Here is a 14,445-nt window from a genome sequence, read left to right on the forward strand (position 1 = left end):
CAGTTGTGTCCAATTCTTTGTGACCCCATGGACAGTAGCCTTCCAGCCTCCTCTGTCCTTGGAATTCTCCAGGCAAGAACACTGGTTGTGGGTTGCCATGCTCTCCTCATAGACTTTAGACTTTAACTTTAGACTATTTATATGAAGGCTGTAATCCTAATATATTAATCTATGAATTGGAGTATCTTTGTATATGTTGGCTGTGTACGTATCAGAGTTAAATATGTTCTAAACAGAAAGTATTAGAGACGTTTTGTCAAAGAAAGTAGTTTTATTTACTTCAACCTGACAGTCTTTATACATTTGACAATTTCAGACTTTGGGTGTGAAATATATTTTTGTGTAAACTATAAAACACCTTCATTTATAGAACCAGAAATAGCTATACTATGGACAGGATATCTCTCCTAAAACAGATGATCACTTTTATAGTACACAGAGAGAAATAGAACACTAATCAATTTGTTCTCTAAATTTCTCCTGCTGTGGCTTTCACTCAGTTTTAAGTCCTTCACCACAAAGACATGTATGTCTATAAAGAGCAATGTGTGGTAAGAGATAGTTGAGCTGCCATTGCTTGGATGCGTAGGAAAACCACTTGCTATAATCCATTGCCAAATCCAGCAAGACTATCTGTTACTTACTCCTAAAAGGCTCTTTTGTAAAACTTTCTAAATAATTCCCTAGAGCCTTAGTGAATATTGCAGTTAGACACATTGAGTTGAAATTCTGTTAAGCTCTTTCTTGAAAAGTCAGGATAGGATGGAAAATAAAATATTTTAGAATTGAGGAACAACTTGGGGAAAAAGCTTTTTAATTATAGATTATTATTGATAGTAATTATAGATAAAAATGATAAAACTATCATAATAGTTTTCAAGTCTATAGTTTCTATTGGTAAACAACTATATCTGACTGTTGTAAAGTGGAATCAGTTGGAAAAATTTTGAGGTGCTCTCAATTTAGGAGAAAATGTTGAGCTGAGCCTTAAGAAAGAAAAGAACAAGGCAGTGTCAAGGACCTCGTTAGCCAAAGTTTGTAGACACTTTCTTTAGAACCCCATCCTAAACTTGACAGCACCAACCACTTCTGGTCTCTGGTTTGTTAAAATTTCAAATTCCCGGAGAGAATCATATGGGCTCAGTTTGAATCAAGTATCTGTTTTATTGGAGCAATTAACTAGCCAGTAGCCAAGACCACGCTGTACATATGTGACCACCAGAGTAATTGGACAGTCTCACATTTTGTGTTCAGTGTTCTTTAACCCTTGACTCTCCAAGGCATGTGTGTTTACACCAACCATTCCTTGTTGGAGACAACCCACAATCTCTTCAGCTACTGTATTGTGAGTCAGAATCATGAGATTACTGTTCTCTGAGTCTAGGATCACTTGGTGATTTTTATTTCATTACTAGCTATATTGTGATCTTGTTTTGAATATTTATAAAAATGAATGATAGTAAGAGAAGGTGAAAGAAAACAGTAGTCTCCCCTTATCCATGGAAGACATGTTCCAAGAGTCCCAGTGGCTGCCTGAAACCACAGATGGTACCTTAGTGAAGGATAATCCATGTTTGTGCCTAAGCACCATGGCTTCTTTCTTCCTGAGCTCATGTCCTTTGCTTTGTCCTTTGCTCTCTTTGCAATGTGAAAAATAACCTCAGTGCGTTATCCTGCCACATGGTTACTAACAGCCTTTTCTGTAGAGACTGTCTTCTGGTGAACATTCATGTGCAGTATGTGGGTCCCCAAATATCTTTGTAGTATCTAATCAAACATTAAGCATCCTATGTAAATCCTGACTCTCCTGACTCCAACCCATTGTTCCTTGCAGGCAAAGTGGAAAGTCTTAAGTGACTGCTCAAAGTTTTGCAACAGAGATTATTTGCCTTCTTCATTTTTCTTCGGAATCATCTCTGAGATGTGCTATAATCTTAAAATATGATTTTGGCTTGTGCCAGCATAATGCTGGAGTCATGTTCCTGGTGATGTGAAGAGTCTCTAAACTTACTCATGCCTTTGGGGGCTCTTTCAGGCTTGATTGCATAAACCACTTTTACTTAATTATGGAAAGCTACTGAGTAGCCCTGACTTTACAGCTAAGTTGAACTGAAAGCACCTAGTTTATGATGGCAGTCTGGGTTGAATGGTTGGTTATCTGATGTCCAACATTGGGGCCAAGTATTAAACCAAAAAATAATACCTCCTGCAGGATACTTGGCCTTAATTAATTCTAAACCCTAAGTACCTCTTACAATTTCTTCTGTTAGGGTTTGCCATAAACTTCATACATCATCCAGGCCTAAAAGGCAAAACCATTTTGTACTGGAACCTTGGTCAGCTAGAGACCTCGCTTTGGTTATATACCTGCCTCAAGTTTGATAACATCTTGAAGGACACAGTAGAAGGTTAAGAGAGCAGAATATCCAAAATCCGAGAGCTCATCTGTCGCTATGACTTTATGGCAAAACTAACTCATTCTGGAAGAAATTCCCCATGTCAGCTTTGCTTCTCAAAGTGTGACATAGGAACTAACAATGTATCATTTAGGGAATTGTTAGGAATGCAGATACCAGAGTCCATTCCGGGCTACTGCATCAGAATCTGTATTTTAATATGATCAGGTGATTTGAGGAACTAAAGAACCTCTTGATGAGGGTGAAAGAGGAGAGTGAAAAAGCTGGCTCTAAACTCAACATTAAGATCATGGCATTTGGTCCCATCACTTCATGGCAAATAGAAGGGGAAAAAGTGGAAACAGTAACAGGTTTTATGATTTTGGGCTCCAAAATCACTGTGGACACTGACTGCAGCCATGAAATTAAAAGATGCTTATTCCTTGAAAGAAAAACTATGACAAACCTAGACAGCATTTGAAAACGTGGAGATATCACTTTGCTGACAAAGGTCAGTAGAGTCAAAGCTATGGTTTTTCCAGTAGTCATGTATGGATGGGAGAGTTGGACCGTAAAGAAGGCTAAGCGCTGAAGAAATGATTCCTTCGAATTGTGGTGCTGAAGAAGACTCTTGAAAGTTCCCTGGACTGCAGGAAGATCACACCAATAATTCCTAAAAGAAATCAACCCTGAATAGTCATTGGAAGGACTGTTGTTGAAGCTGAAACTATAATCCTTTGGCCACCTGATGTGAAGAGCTGAGTCATTGGAAAAGACTCTGATTCTGGGAAAGATTGAAGGCAGGAGGAGAAGGGGGCAACAGAGGATGAGATGGTTTGAGAGCATCACTGACTCAATGGACATGAGTTTGAGCAAACTCCAGGAGATAGTGAAGAACAGGAAAGTGTGGTGTGCTGTAGTCCATGGAGTCACAAAGAGTCAGACATGGCTTAGTAACTGAACAATAGCAGGTGATTTGTATGCAGTAAGGAAAGCACTGCCTTAGATAATTTGAGCACAGGGAGTTCATGGAAATGGGAACCTCCTTAATTCCCAGGGATTTATCTCTACTGCTGCCAAGCTTCTTTCTGCTCTTTGATCTTACCAGCATGGCAACATGGATGTAATAGATCTATGTGGTGCCCTATGGTCAGAGAAATACTGCTCTCTTTCAAGTAATTGACAGCTATTTGTCATGATTCCTGTATATGAAGATGGACAAAAAGTTTGCTGTATAAAACACTGGAAGCACTATGAATTTGCTCTAATTAGAAAACCATATCTAGGATTGATTGTAGCTGAACTGAAGTCACCTTCTGATTGTGTTTGTTATAATCACAATAATAATTTTTATTTAGTCCAGTTAGCCTTGTCCTATAGTGTAGCTACTGAATTGAAACACAGCAATAAAAGATTCAAAGGAATTTGTTTTAACATAGATCTATGGTCTAATATAACTCCAAAGTTTGGGGATTCCTCTTTTTTGCAAGTTATAGCCATTAAGGTAAGAGTCCTTTTTGGTAAGTCTTAAAGGAGACGTCATGAGCTTCCCTGGTGGGTCAGTGGTAAAGAATTAGCCTGCCAATGCAGGAGACATGGTGAAAACTTATGGGCCACGTAACTTAGTTTTACATGCTAGAACAGTGGCCTGCTGCCCTGAGCGTTCCACTTTTCCTGAAATGTGCTTGTGCCTTCATTATTGCTTGCCTTTGTACATACTGGTTAGAATAATATTTCATTACTCACTGGAACATCTTACCTTTTCAAACTTCTCTACTTTCAAGATTCAGTTCAAATGTTCCTGTCAGGTTTTCCTCGCTGTATTCATTTCTGAAACAAATTATTATAAACTAAGCAGCTTAACCTAATGGAAATTTATTTTCTCACAGTTTCAGAGGCCACAGTCCAAATTCAAGATGTCAATAGGGCTGTATTCTAAAGAGATTCTATTTCTTGCTCTAGAGAGATTCTATTTCTTCTGGTTGCTCCAGGTGCTTCTTTGCTGTAACTGCATAACTCCAGTCTCTGCCTCCTTGCCACATGTCATGTGTCTTAGTGTCTTTGCCTCTTCTGTCTCCTATAAGTCATTGCATTTAGGGCCAACTGAGTGATCCAGGATGTTCTTCAAAGACCCTTTCCCTCCAAATAAGGTCGCTTTCACAAGTTCTAGGTGGACATGTCTTTACAGAGACCACTATTCAACCTCCTACATTCACCAAACCCATAGTTCATTTGTTCATTCATTCTTTCAGTCATTGTGTGTTGAGTACTTAATGATCAATTCCTCCTTATCCCACGTGACTTGGTTCATCTTTGTACTTTAGCACTTATGTCATTTATATTACATTAAATTTATATATTTACTTCTGCCCCACTAGGTTGGCAGGGGGAGGCTTCCCTGGTGACTCAGATGGTAAAGAATCTGCCTCCAATGTAGGAGTGAAGTGAAAGTGAAAGTGAAAGTGAAGTCGCTCAGTCGTGTCCAACTCTTTGTGACCCCATGGACAGTAACCTACCAGGCTCCGCAGTCCATGGGATTTTCCAGGCAAGAATACTGGAGTGGGCTGCCATTTCCTTCTCCAGGGGATCTTCCCAACCCAGGGATCAAACCCGGGTCTCCTGCATTGCAGACAGATGCTTTACTGTCTGAGCCACTAGGGAAGCCCCCAGTGTAGGAGACCTGGGTTTAATTCCTGGGTCAGGAAGATTCCCTGGAGGAGGGCATGGCAACCCACTCCAGTATTCTTGCCTGGGGAATCTCATGGACAGAGGAGCCTAGCGGGATACAGTTCATGGGGTTGCAAAGAGTTCCAAACACGACTGAATGATGCATACTTTCTTTGTTGGGAAGTCCCATGAAGAATAATATTTGATGTATCTTTTCTCATTGTTCGACAGTTGAAAGCTCTGGTTCATTGTCATTGTTTCCAGACACTTCTTCTTGGTGATCATAAGTTTCGGTGATTTAAATAGCTTCCAAATGCTAACCTTTTGGCTACTGAATGTCCTTTCATCCAGTGATCTTTGGCTCTGTGTTCTCTCAACCATTCACTCCACGGACATAAACCCTGTCTTTATTACAAATAACTACGATGATTTCAAAATTTCAGATTCAAGTATTGCATCTCTTATGATCACCACCTGCTATTTTCCCCAGATGCTTTTTTGTGAAAAGTGAAAGTGAAGTCACTCAGTCATGTCTGACTCTTTGCCATCCTATGGACTATAGCCCACCATGCTTCTCAGTCCATGGGATTATCCAGGCAAGAATACTAGAGTGGGTTGCCATTTCTTTCTCCAGGGGATCTTCCCACCCCAGGCATTGATCTCAGGTCTCCTGCATTGCAGGCAGACTCTTTACTGTCTAAACCACCAGGGAATCCCCTTTGTTTGTTCATAACTTCTTAATTCCTTAACATCATTGATCCAGCCCTCCTTTCACCATTGCTCTCAGCCCTCATGCTTCTCCTTATCTAAGCAGATTTTCGGCCATTATAGTCACTCTCTCACAGTCTCTTTTTTTACTTTGTCGTATTCCATTTCTCTTTTGCACCATTTTTTTTTCTTTTCTTAGACCCATCAATATACTAACAGGTTCTTATTTCTCACGTTAAAATGTCTTTTGCAGAGATTTTCCTCCCGCCACCTACCCTGGCAACCTTTGCAAGATATCTTTAAAAAGGATGTCTGCATCCTTCATTTCTCTCTGTTCTACTCTCTTTTGAATCTATATTGCAACAGACTTTCACCTGTGCCACTTAAAGGAAACACTTCTTATCAACATCCCCAATGATCTCCACATTGTTGAAAGCATTGATAACTTCATTTTTCTGTCTTCATCTTAAATGACTTGTCAGCAGCACATGGGGAGAAGGCAATGGCACCCCATTCCAATACTCTTGCCTGGAAAATCCCATGGATGGAGGAGCCTGGTAGGCTGCAGTCCATGGGATCACGAAGAGTCAGACACAACTGAGTGACTTCACTTTCACTTTTCACTTTCATGCATTGGAGAAGGAAATGGCAACCCACTCCAGTGTTCGTGCTTGGAGAATCCCAGGGATGGGGCAGCCTGGTGGACTGCTGTCTATGGGGTCGCACAGAGTTGGACACGACTGAAGTGACTTAGCAGCAGCAGCAGCACATGACAGAGTGATTACTCCCTTCTCTTTGATATTTCTTTTCTCACTTGTCTTCCAGCACCTTTTCTTGGTTTTTCTCTTCTCTTCCTGCCTGGCTGACTTTCCTTTGTCTCCTTTGCTGGTTCCTCCTCATCTGTTGCAATGTTATCTCTAAATTGCACCAAGGCTCAGTCCTTATTTTTCCTCCTCTTTCCACGTCTACTCACTTTTTAGGGTGCAAATGCAAGTGTTAGTCATTCAGTTGTGTCCAACTCTTTGTGATGCCATGAATTGTAGCCCGCCTGGCTCCTCTGTCCATGGGTTTTCCTAGACAAGAATATTGGAGTGGGATGCCATTCCCTTCTCCAGGGGATCTTCCTGACCCAGAGACTGAACCTGGGTCTCGTGCATTGTAGGTAGATTCTTTTTTTTTTTTTTTTAATTTTTATTTTTACTTTATTTTACTTTACAATACTGTATTGGTTTTGCCATACATTGACATGAATCCACCACGGGTGTACATGCATTCCCAAACATGAACCCCCCTCCCACCTCCCTCCCCATAACATTTCTCTGGGTCATCCCCGTGCAGCAGCCCCAAGCATGCTGTATCCTGCATCAGACATAGACTGGCGATTTGATTCTTAGATGATAGTATACATGTTTCAATGCCATAATCATCCCACCCTCTCCCTCTCCCTGAGTCCAAAAGTCTGCTATACACATCTGTGTCTTTTTTGCTGTCTTGCATACAGGGTCATCATTGCCATCTTTCTAACTCTCAAGAGTCTTCTCCAACACCACAGTTCAAAAGCATCAATTCTTCGGCACTCAGCCTTCTTCACAGTCCAACTCTCACATCCATACATGACCACAGGAAAAACCATAGCCTTGACTAGACAGACCTTAGTCAGCAAAGTAATGTCACTGCTTTTGAATATGCTGTCTAGGTTGGTCATAACTTTCCTTCCAAGGAGTAAGCGTTTTTTAATTTCATGGCTGCAATCACCATCTGCAGTGATTTTGGAGCCCAAAAAAATAAAGTCTGAACTGTTTCCACTGTTTCCCTATCTATTTCCCATGAAATGATGGGACTGGATGCCATGATCTTCGTTTTCTTAATGTTTAGCTTTAAGCCAACTTTTTCACTGTCCTCTTTCACTTTCATCAAGAGGCTTTTTAGTTCCTCTTCACTTTCTGCCATAAGGGTGGTGTCATCTGCATATCTGAGGTTATTGATATTTCTCCTGGCAATCTTGATTCCAGCTTGTGCTTCTTCCAGCCCAGCATTTCTCATGAGGTACTCTACATAGAAGTTCAATAAGCAGGGTGACAATACACAGCCTTGACGTACTCCTCTTCCAATTTGGAACCAGTCTATTATTCCATGTCCAGTTCTGACTGTTGCTTCCTGACCTACATATAGGTTTCTCAAGAGGCAGGTCAGGTGGTCTGGTATTCCCATCTCTCTCAGAATTGTCCACAGTTTATTGTGATCCACACAGTCAAAAGCTTTGGCTTAGTCAATAAAGCAGAAATAGATGTTTTTCTGGAACTCTCTTGCTTTTTCCATGATCCAGCGGATGTTGACAATTTGATCTCTGGTTCCTCTGCCTTTTCTAAAACCACCTTGAACATCTGAAAGTTCACGGTTCACATATTGTTGAAGCCTGGCTTGGAGAATTTTGAGCATTACTTTACTAGCATGTGAGATGAGTGCAATTGTGCGGTAGTTTGAGCATTCTTTGGCATTGCCTTTCTTTGGAATTGGAATGAAAACTGACCTTTTCTAGTCCTGTGGCCACTGCTGAGTTTTCCAAATTTGCTGGCATACTGAGTGCAGCACTTTCACAGCATCATCTTTCAGGATTTGAAATAGCTCAACTGGAATTCCATCACCTCCACTAGCTTTGTTCATAGTGATGCTTTCTAAGGCCCATTTGACTTCACATTCCAAGATGTCTGGCTCTAGGTGAGTGATCACACCATTGTGATTATCTAGGTCATGAAGATCTTTTTTATACAGTTCTGTGTATTCTTGCCACCTCTTCTTACTATCTTCTATTTCTGTTAGGTCCATACCATTTCTGTCCTTTATCGAGCACCTCTTTGCATGAAATGTTCCCTTGATATCTCTAATTTTCTTGAAGAGATCTCTAGCCTTTCCCATTCTGTTCTTTTCCTCTATTTCTTTGCATTGATTGCTGAAGAAGGCTTTCTTATCTCTTCTTGCTATTCTTTGGAACTCTGCATTCAGATGCCCATATCTTTCTTTTTCTCCTTTGTTTTTTGCCTCTCTTCTTTTCACAGCTATTTTTAAGGCCTCTCCAGACAGCCATTTTGCTTTTTTGCATTTCTTTTCGATGGGGATGGTCTTGATCCCTGTCTCCTGTACAATGTCACGATCCTCATTCCATAGTTCATCAGGCACTCTATCTATCAGATCTAGTCCCTTAAATCTATTTCTCACTTCCACTGTATAATCATAAGGGATTTGATTTAGGTCATACCTGAATGGTCTAGCGGTTTTCCCTACTGTCTTCAATTTAAGTCTGGCCTAAAGGAGCTATCCCATGTTGAAGGTCAGGAAGGTCGGCGGTGAGGAGATACCCTTCATCCAAGGTAAGGAGCAGCGGCTGTGCTTTGCTGGAGCAGCGTGAAGAGATACCCTTCGCCCAAGGTAAGAGAAACCCAAGTAAGATGGTAGGTGTTGTAAGAGGGCTTCAGAGGGCAGACACACTGAAACCATACTCACAGAAAACTAGTCAATCTAATCACACTAGGACCACAGCCTTGTCTAACTCAATGAAACTAAGCCATGCCCGTGGGGCAACCCAAGATGGGCGGGTCATGGTGGAGAGGTCTGACAGAATATTGTCCACTGGAGAAGGGAATGGCAAACCACTTCAGTATTCTTGCCTTGAGAACCCCATGAACAGTATGAAAAGGCAAAATGATAGGATACTGAAAGAGGAACTCCCCAGGTCAGTAGGTGCCCAATATGCTACTGGAGATCAGTGGAGAAATAACTCCAGAAAGAATGAAGGGATGGAGCCAAAGCAAAAACAATACCCAGTTGTGCATGTGACTGGTGATAGAAGCAAGGTCTGATGCTGTAAAGAGGAATATTGCATAGGAACGTGGAATGTCAGGTCCATGAATCAAGGCAAATTGGAAGTGGTCAAACAAGAGATGGCAAGAGTGAACGTCGACATTCTAGGAATCAGTGAACTAAAATGGACTGGTCTGGGTGAATTTACCTCAGATGGCCATTATATCTACTACTGCGGGCAGGAATCCCTCAGAAGAAATGGAGTAGCCATTATGGTCAACAAAAGAGTCTAAAATGCAGTACTTGGATGCTGTCTCAAAAATGACAGAATGATCTCTGTTCATCTCCAAGGCAAACCATTCAGTATCACAGTTCAGTTCAGTTCAGTCGCTCAGTCGTGTCCAACTCTTTTGCGACCCCATGAATCGCAGCACACCAGGTTCCCCTGTCCATCACCAACTCCCAGAGTTCCCCCAGACCCACATCCATAGAGTCACTAATCCAAGTCTATGTCCCAACCAGTAACGCTGAAGAAGCTGAAGTTGAACGGTTCTATGAAGACCTACAAGACCTTTTAGAACTAACACCCCCAAAAGATGTCCTTTTCATTATAGGGAGCTGGAATGCAAAAGTAGGAAGTCAAGAAACACCTGGAGTAAGAGGCAAATTTGGCCTTGAAATGTGGAATGAAGCAGGGCAAAGACTAATAAAGTTTTGCCAAAAAAATGCACTAGTCATGGCAAACACCCTCTTCCAACAACACAAGAGAAGACTCTACACATGGACATCACCAGACGGTCAACACCGAAATCAGACTGATTATATTCTTTGCAGCCAAAGATGGAGAAGCTGTATATAGTCAACAAAAACAAGACCAGGAGCTGACTGTGACTCAGATCATGAGCTCCTTATTACCAAATTCAGACTTAAATGGAAGAAAGTAGGGAAAACCGCTAGACCATTCAGGTATGACCTAAATAAAATCTGTTCTAGAGTAATCCTTAATTCTGTTCTTTCTCTCACACCTCTGCCTAAACTGTACATATGTTCTTGGCTCTAGTCAATATCTATCATTTGACTGTGTCTTATCCCACCCACTGCTACCAGACTAGTGCAAGCCAGCATTTTTTTTTAGAGTCTTATGCTCTGTTGACTGTCTCCCCTTTACTCTCCTCAGATCCCTGCAGAAAAAAATCTTAAAAAGAAAAAGACAGACTGCAGGGATCTGAGGAGAGAAAAGGGGAGACAGTCAACTCAGCATAAGACTCTCAAAAATAATCATGGCTTACACTAGTCTGGTAGCAGTGGGAGGGATAAGACATAGTCAAATGATAGATACATTTTGACTAGAGCCAAGAACATATGTACAGTTTAGGCAGAGGTATGAGAGAGAGAACAGAATCAAGGATTACTCTAGAATCGAATTTCCATTATCTAAGAAAGGGAGATTTTTCAGGGAAACAACCCCCTGCATTGGAAAGCGAACTCTTAACCACTGGACCACCAGGGAAGTCCCCACTGTAGGCTAGTCTTCATACAGCAGCCTGGGGGAGAGTCGGGAGTGGCTTTTATCTGTGAGCTTATGTTACTCCTCTGCTCAGATCCTTTCAGCAGCTCCCATTTCACTAGGGTCAGTGAGCCTTACCAGGCTCTGCTCAATCTGGGCATTTCTCTGACATCATCTGTGACTAGTCTCCTGTGTTCTCACTCTGTTCTGGCCATAGTAGCCTCCTGACTTTTTTTCCTCTCCAGCACATTAGCTGCTACTTCAGGGCTTTGACATTTGCTCTTTTCTTTGCTTTTCCCCAAGGTAGCTTGCAAAGCTTTGCTTTTTATTGTAATGTCTTCTCTGACTTCTCTATTTAATATTGTGTTCCCCAAAACTCCCTTCCGAAGTGGGAAAACAAAGAAATACTGATAATGAATGACTCATAATCTTTTTCAGCTAAATCTAAATGGAGAATAATAATGTGAATGGGAAACAGCATTAATAGGAAGAACCAATTCTTAAAGTTGCATACTGTAAAGCAATAAAAATGAAAACTTGAAACTAAAATTACAAACTATCAGCATATGCATTCTAGGAATACTTAGTAACTGCTATGTTCTTTAAGTTGGGTCTTCTGGTGTGGTTCTAAATTTCCTTAATAATCAGTTTTCTTCATCCTTTACTCTCCCTTTTTATTACATACTTACTGCTTCTCTGCTTGTTTTCTTCATACACATGCAACGTACATATATGTTTTATATATATAAACATTGAATATATTTTTTCTGTCCTCTAGGTTTTTTTAAAAGATATTTAAAACCAATAATGGCCCTTTATGAAACAATACTTGCTATAACTACTAAGAAAGATGTATGGCCATTTATAATTACACCTTACAGTTTTATACATAGATCTAGCTTTGAGTCGTTTTTAATCATATTTCTGTCCAAACAAACCTGATTTAAAATCTTTCTGTAGGTTATTATGTGTCAGATATCTTACTGAAGTCAGATATAGTTTATGCTTCTGATCTTTTTTTTTTTTTCCAACCAGCAAATTCTCTGCTATAAAGGGGGGGGGAAAGCCATCAAATTAGTCTGGCCTGGCAACTTTGTTCGTTCCTGTGCTATTCTCTGAATAATAGCTCATTATTTCTCTACTTGTTCTAATTCCTTTAGAAAAGATGACACAATAATTTTTTTAGTTGTTTTAAATATTTCTTTCTTCCCTTCATGCTCTAAATTCACATATTTATTGCATTTAGCTTGATTTTATAATTGCAGCATGCAGTCATTTCATAACTATGTACACATTAATCTGCACAAATTAGTTCATAAAAATCAATACCATTCTTCATTAAGTAGCATATAATTAAGCACTGTGTTGAAGAGTTGAAGGTAAAAACCTGGAAATATTGCTCTGTCTGAAATGCAGGCAACCATTTTGGAATTGTGTTTGATGATATTAATGGCGATAATTTTAAAGATGTAAATTTAATCTCTAAAGTAGAAATGGGAATAAGCTATTTCCTCTGTTTCCCTCAATTTTTATTTTAATATGTAAGCTTTTCATCTGTCTGATGCTCTCCAATGACTTTTTTTCTGTGCAGAGTTAACAGATTTTTATTGTTTTTACATATTTAGAAGAATATAATCCAATGTTCATCTCAGTTTTCCATGTTTTCTTATATTTCCATTAACAGTTCTAGTTGTAGGGTGACCAGCAATCAGTTTGCTCAGGGCTGTCCTAGTTTTAGCCATGAAATACCTGCATCTTGAGAAATCTCTTAGTTCTAAGCAAACCAGGAGTTTTGTGAACCTGTGGTTCTGGATACTACTATGTCCTATAGAAACCTGGAAGAAAAGGGAAACAGACTACTCTGAGCACTTAGTTCTGAGATGTAAACTTTTCTTCTTTTTAAAGCATGCTTATGGTAGGAACTTACTAAACAAATGATGAAACAAACAAAAAAAAACCCATAAAATAACTTGTAATTCTGCTATTTAGACATAAATTTCTGAACCCTCTGGTGACTGCTCCATCACCACTTTCTGGCATTATTTAGATCTTACTATCCTGGTGGCTTAGTGGTAAAGAATCTACCTGCCCATGCAGGGGACTTGGGTTTGATTCCCGGGTTGGGAAGATCCCCTAAAGAACGGAATTGGCTACCTACTCTGTATTCTTGCCTGGAGAATTCCATGGAAAAAGGAACCTGGTGGGCTACAGTCCATGGGGTCTCAAAAGAGTCAAATACAATGCAGTGACTAAACTGCATTAGCAATAATTTACATCGTTCTCTTTGTTTTTATTGTAACAGAAGTGTTTATTTTGATGTTAACATTTCTTTAACATTTTTTTGATGTTAACATTTTAGTAGACAAAATGTGGTCCACTAGAGAAGGGAATGGCAAACCACTTCAGTGTTCTTGCCTTGAGAACCCCATGGACAGTATGAAAAGGCAAAAAGATAGGATACTGAAAGATAAACTCCCCAGGTCGGTAGGTGCCCAATATACTGTTGGAGATCAGTGGAGAACTAACCCCAGAAAGAATGAAGGGATGGAGCGAAAGTAAAAACAACACCCAGTTGTGGATGTGACTGGTGATAGAAGCAAAGTCCAATGCTGTAAGAGCAATCTTGCATAGGAACCTGGAATGTTAGGTTCATGAGTTAAGACAGATTCAGTTCAGTTGCTCAGTCGTGTCCGACTCTTTGAGACGTCATGAACCGTGGCATGCCAGGCCTCCCTGTCCCTCACCAACTCCCGGAGTCCACCCAAACCCATGTCTATTGAGTCGGTGATGCCATCCAACCATCTCATCCTCTGCCACCCCTTCTCCTCCTGCCATCAGTCTTTCCCAGCATCAGGGTCTTTTCCAATTTGTTTCTTTGGTGTCTGTCCGTATCTGTGGGCAGCATGCTCCATGAGAGCAGCCCTGGGTTCTGTATTCAGTATTCATTTGTGCTTAATACTTTCTCTTCCATAAACTCTTAGCTAACCTCTTGGATCATGCTGTTGCTTCCCTTTTGTTCTTTGCTCACACACAGGCTTCTCAGGCAAGCTTTCTGTCTCTTCTATATCAAATAGACCCCATTTCCACATTCACCACCATTTATACCCTGATTTTTCTTAACAGCATTGATCGTTTTTTAATGTGCTTGCTGTCTGTATCTTACCATTAGTACGTATGTTCTCAAGGATAGGGACTTTGTTTCCTGCACCGCTCTGTCCTTAGACATCAGGATGATTCCTGGCACATAGCATTTACCAATATTTGATGAGTGAAAGTGGATGGCTCAACAAGTAAAGAATGCACCTGCAATGCAGGAGACACAGGAGAGGTGGGTTTGATCCCTGGGTCAGGAAGATCCCCTGGAGAAGG

The 14,445-nt window shown here is 40.5% G+C and overlaps 1 protein-coding gene across 1 annotated transcript in view; it reads left to right on the plus strand.

Annotated features, from left to right (window-relative positions):
* GPC5 (glypican 5) overlaps nt 1-14,445 on the plus strand; it is a gene marked incomplete at its 3' end in the record, with an annotated part of 839,344 nt that overhangs the window by 80,097 nt on the left and 744,802 nt on the right. The gene's annotated exons all lie outside the window — the stretch shown is intronic.

This window comes from Budorcas taxicolor, chromosome 12 (genome assembly GCF_023091745.1).
Source record: "Budorcas taxicolor isolate Tak-1 chromosome 12, Takin1.1, whole genome shotgun sequence".
NCBI lineage: Eukaryota > Metazoa > Chordata > Mammalia > Artiodactyla > Bovidae > Budorcas > Budorcas taxicolor.